This window comes from Citrus clementina, unplaced genomic scaffold (assembly GCF_000493195.1).
Source record: "Citrus clementina cultivar Clemenules unplaced genomic scaffold, Citrus_clementina_v1.0 scaffold_9, whole genome shotgun sequence".
Taxonomy (NCBI): Eukaryota; Viridiplantae; Streptophyta; class Magnoliopsida; order Sapindales; family Rutaceae; genus Citrus; species Citrus x clementina.
The window spans coordinates 27422942-27428817 of NW_006261964.1; the positions used below are offsets into that span (position 1 = coordinate 27422942).

At 39.3% G+C, this 5876-nt stretch overlaps 1 pseudogene; it reads left to right on the forward strand.

Annotated features, from left to right (window-relative positions):
• The first annotated feature begins 1200 nt into the window (after nt 1-1200).
• Nucleotides 1201-3261, forward strand: LOC18033030 (annotated as a pseudogene).
• Nucleotides 3262-5876: the final 2615 nt, after the last annotated feature.

The window sequence follows — 5876 nt, forward strand, 5'->3', positions numbered from 1 at the left end:
TATAAAAAAAATTCAATCCAATGCAATGTATTTTATTTGGTAGTATTTTTAAATATATGTTGTTATGTATTTAGTGCATATTTTCTAAGTAAATGAAGGAGTTTGTAATTACTTTTGAAAGAATAACAGTACTTAATAATTATTTATTTATTTATCTTGACCATATTAAAGTTAAGGATAAGCTAAAGGATAAAAAAAGTTACTCTAGTGCCTGTGAAACCCTTTTTTTTTGTCCTGAATATATATTTAACATATTATTTAATGTTATTATTGTTTATTTATTAAGTTATCCTTAAAGTTAGAATTTTTTTTATTTGTGTTAGAGAGTTTATTTTAAAATAATTTATCATTATTTTGAAATCTTATTTTACCCTCAATGAATTATATAGTATAATAACAATAAATTAATGAAAAAGTATTTTGAGCTGTTGCTTAAAAATAAGGATGAAATGGACTATTATTTAAACAGTAAGAATGAAATAAGTTATTACATCAAATCTTAAGAATGAAAAGGGAATACTCCCTTTTTTTTATATGCAGCTGTGCCCGTCATTTCAGCCGAGCTTGGTGACCCGACGTATGAAAAGACAAATGAGGATTTTACGTAAGGCTTTGCGTAATCTTATGCGGATCCGGATGACGTTGCCTGTGCTATGTCATTTTAGTGACGTCATCGTAAGAAATTAAGTTGAGCACTGTCAGGCAGGCCAGAGGGTCTACAGTTCAAGATACTTACCCACTTGAATCATATCAGACAACTATTAATTAGGTAAAAAAAAATTTGTGGAGAAAGATCATAAGAACGACAATTTGTTTATGTATATTTAATTCATATGGGAACTATCATTTCTTCAGCCAAATTTTCGATGTTATCATCTAATGTGACGTATCAAAGTGATATAAGTAAGAAAGAAAATTGCCGACCCAGAAAGACAATTGTTTTAAAATTTTGTAACAAATGATGAGTTGCCAAATCTATAGGCCATCGTTTTTGGCTTATCTTGTTGTTAGAAAATAGAAACTCAAAGCCATCATGCAACTGGTACCAGTTCATGAGGTTATATAGTCACCGGTTGTCGGTGAATGGTGACGTAACGCTGTCAAGTTCAGTTCCATCGTTTAATTTCCTCTCACCGGCTCTGTAGTGTCTATAAATAGGATGTCACCAGGACCTTCAGTTTCATCAGGAAATTACAATTTTAATTAGCCAATATAATCAAGCTCTTCGTTATAGGCCTTTGGACATGGCGGCAGCCACCACCAAGCTTCTACTATCAGACCTTGCATCTACCGTCAAGAGTGTTCCCTCTAACTATATCCGCCCCATCTCTGACCGTCCAAATCTCACGGAGGTTCAGATATCAGACGGTTCAATTCCTCTCATCGATCTCCAAGTCCTCGACGGTCCTCGCCGCCTTGATATCATCAAACAGATTGGACAGGCATGCCAGCATGACGGCTTCTTCCAGGTGAAGAACCACGGGATTCCAGAAACGATAATTAATAACATGTTGAGCATTGCGAGAGCATTTTTCAAATTGCCAGAGAGTGAGAGACTGAAGAGTTACTCTGATGATCCTTCAAAGTCTACAAGACTATCCACTAGTTTTAATGTTAATACGGAAAAGGTATCCAACAGGAGAGATTACTTGAGACTTCATTGTTATCCTCTTCAGGATTACATACATGAATGGCCGTCCAATCCTCCATCCTTCAGGTATAATTAGTAAGATTGTGTAATCTACTTATTTTTTTATTTTTCATATGTCCAGTTATTTTAACTGCTGTTAACACTTGAAAGGGAAGTTGTGGCTGAGTACTGTACAAGTGCAAGAGGGTTAGTGCTGAGGCTACTTGAGGCCATATCTGAGAGCTTGGGGCCTTCAAAGGGATTATATAGACAAGGCATTAGGCAAACATGGGCAACATATGGCTTTGAACTACTATCCACCCTGTCCTCAGCCCGATCTAACTTATGGATTGCCAGGACACACTGATCCAAATTTAATAACTGTTCTTCTTCAGGATGATGTCCCTGGATTGCAGGTACTTAGAAAGGGGAAATGGCTTCCTGTCAGTCTTATTTAGGGATGGCAATGGGCACCACCCGCAGCGGGTTTGCCATTACCAAACCCAAACCCGCATAAAATTTAAATTACCAAACCCACCCGCAACCCGCAGCGGGTTTTAATTTTTTTACAAAAACCCACCCGCAGCGGGTTTTAACAATTACCAAACCCGCAATGGTATCCGGCGGATTTTTTGCGGGTTTCCGTATTTAAAATCATAAATGTTTAATATATAAATTTATAATAATAACCTTAAATTCCATATAACATACTCAATTTTATATTTAAATAATGTAAATGAAAAATTAAAATTTCCACATCAATTCAACACAAATTCTCAAATTTAAGTATAAATTACACAAATCCATTTAAAAAACACAAACTAGTATCTAAAAATAATAATTACATTTCATATTATCATTTAAAACAAGCTCCAAGAGAAGATATTCATTTCATTCACCACCATAAGCATCCATCCAACACAATGCTTATAATAATAATTAAGATTAATATTTTCAAATACTAATTCGAAGGAAAATGCCTTTAGTTTTCTTTAGATTATGACTTTAGAATAGGATATAGGCCACATACACACATACACAACTTTGAGTCTTTGGCTATTTGGTAATTTAATTAATGACATTATTTTCTTTATACATTTTTAGATTAAAATTAAATTAAAAATATTTGAAAAAAATATTGCGGGTTTGGTGGATATCCATGCGGGTATCCACCGGATATAAGGTTAATACCAAACCCACCCGCATCCATGTGCGGGTTTTAATTTATAATACTAAACCCGCCCGCAACGGGTAAAATTACCCGCAACGGGCGGGTTTTGGCGGGTGGGTTTGGGCGGGTTTGCGGGTTTGCGGGTACAATTGCCATCCCTAGTCTTATTCCCAACACCTTCATTGTCAACATTGGCGATCAGATGCAGGTTCTTAGCAATGATCGATACAAGAGTGTGCTCCATCGAGCTCTGGTGAATTGCGACAAGGAGCACATATCCATTCTAACGTTCTATTGTTCGTCACCTGATGCTGTGATAGCTCATGCTAAGGATTTGATCGATGAACGTCACCCGACTGTCTATAAAAATTTCACATATTCTGAATATTACTAGAAATTTTGGAACAGGGGCCTTGCAGATGAATGTTGCTTGGACCTGTTCAAAGCTTCAACTACTTGATCTTGTCATTAATTATGTATTTGAAGATCAAATAGCTGAACTTTGCTTTCGACATGTTCAAAGCTTCATGCTGTTTGATCTTATCATTATTATGTAGTTGGAGATCAAATTTCATTAGCTCTAAATTAATAATTGATCATATTTCATCTGTTATCAAACAACTTGCTAGGTATAATTGTACTTCTAAATCTACTTTGTTTAACTGTTTCAGATTAATGATGTTGATGCGAGATTCTAGTTACTCTTTCGACCACGACTAGGATCTCTGCTCAATAAACTCAACCACGATCAGGATCTCTCCTCGTATGCTTTCTTCTCCAAAAATTCTTGCGTACACAGAAACAAGTCAGAGCACGCCAGTCGTTTTTCCGGCGTAAACCCTCCGACGCTCAAGTCAGAAATAAAGGTTTTATGATCCTAGGAATGTTAGCCACTAATCTTATGGCTTATTTTTGGTATCGATTATTCAATGGTCTCTTTATCTCCGTTTCAATATCAAAAGTTCTAACACTTTTACCTTCGTTGGCCACCTTTTTATAGGCTTCTTCTGATTTCAGACCTTCCCTCAACCCACGCCCATTGCCTTCCCATCTCTCGGAAGTGGATTCTCCGTTTCCGTAATCGTGGGTGGTCGCGTGGTCTTCGTGCCTTGATTCTCGGGTTGGAGTGCACATCTCGCCAACTGCCATTGACCGGGTCTCCTCGCCTCAACCATTAGCAGAAGGCTTAACCATTAGCAGGAGACCGGCCTCGCCGATGGCGTATTCGTGGACGAGCAGAATATTCCTGGCTCTTGTTCTCTTGCTACCAGACTTCTGCAAGATATACCTGTTCATGGGAACCCTGCTAATAGGTATCTGCTCATCACGGCTGGTCTCGTCGAAGTACATTTCCTAAACACTGGTCCCCCAGTTTCTGTTGTTGGGTGACGTAGTGAGCCGACAGTGGAAATTCAACGGTTCTGGCTTGCGCGGGGTAGGAAAAGGCTGCCAAGAGTTGTGTCGCATTTAATTACGGATGAGGTGATATGACAGAAATCTACCCCTCCGTTTGAATTTCAAACAGACGGTTATGAAACTCTTGGGATTTGCGCCGTTAAATGCTAGCAGCCCAAGAGTTTGTTCCTCATTAGGAAAACCCAAAACCCTCAAAAGAGAGACTCGTCATTTTCTTCATCCCTGTCTCTCCGGCGAAGGATTTTCGGCATAAAAAGCTTCCATCCCTGCCTCTCTTCGACTGAGCCACAACTTCAGGTATTATTCCTATCTCCTCGGTCTTGGATAGTTGTAGACAATTTCTTTTCTCTCTGTTTTGTTTGGGTAGTGTTTGGTGATAGTGCTCTGGTTATAGTTTAGGGAATGTCAAAAGGCAAAGATAAAGTTATTGAGATTGAGGATGATGAGTTAGGCTTCTTGCCTAGTCTGCTCGCCGGTTCTGCCTTTGACCCCGAGATCCCCTTAGAAACCATTAGATCTAGTGTTGGAACTAGCGCTAGGAGGATGTCCCCCCAAATAACCTCCTTAACCGGTAATAGCGACGACGAGGGTTCTTCTGGTTCGGAAGACACCTTGAGTAAAGATCAGGGAGATGATTCTGGTGAGATGTCCTCACCAGGAACATCGCGACCAGATAGGAGGAGCACAGTATGAGGTAGAGCTCTATCACATCATTATGCTATTGATTTCATCACGTGCACAACCACAGTAGACGAGCTCACTAATCTCCGGGTTAGGTATGGAATTCCCGATGAGGTACCTCTTAGGATCCCAGGAAAGAAGGATACCCCCAGCCGGCCTCCTAGGGGATATGTTACTCTATTTCTAGATAGTTTTAAGCTTGGGCTGAGGTGCCCCATACAGCCCTACTTTGCCCGAATACTCAATGGGTTGAATTTAGCTCCTGGTCAACTGAACCCCAATGGGTGGCGGGTACTTTATAGTCTGTTCATATTGTGGGACAGATGTTGTCAAAGCGATCCAACAATTGACGAGGTGAAGCACTTGTACCAGCTAAAGAGCAGCCCCAAAGATGCCGGCTGGTATTACTTTCAATCTAGTACCAAGACCAAGAAACCCATAACTGATCTTCCAACTGGTGGTGGTGGGACTTGGAAGAAAAAATTATTTTTTGCTGGGGGTCCCTGGGGTCAAGTTGCATAGATTGACGGGAAGGATTACCGCGTCCCACCCCGTTCCGTGGTCCCAAGTTGCCTGCTCGCTTCAGATGTCTTGTCTCCATAGTCGCTCTCATTTTGCTGATTTATTTCTAATCCAATATCTGCTCGAATTTCAGGTTCTTAGGGTGTGCATTACTCGCTTAAACCTAGGCCACTCAAGCGGGTCGAGGCTGTATTGGCCAGTTTCTGTTCGCACCGAGATTTGTTAACCACTTACAACTTACTCGAATCTTGTTTGGTGTCCACTGTTGAGTGTTAGAAAATGCATATTTATAAAGGAGAAAACCGTCATTTTACATTTCAAGTTTTACTAACAACCCTTACTTTTATATATTTAACCTTCTTGTGATTTAATTACATGTGTTTTATTTTAATTAAGTATTTTATGTATTTTAGGGGTATTATAGTCATTTCACAATAAAGGAGAAATCAGACGGCA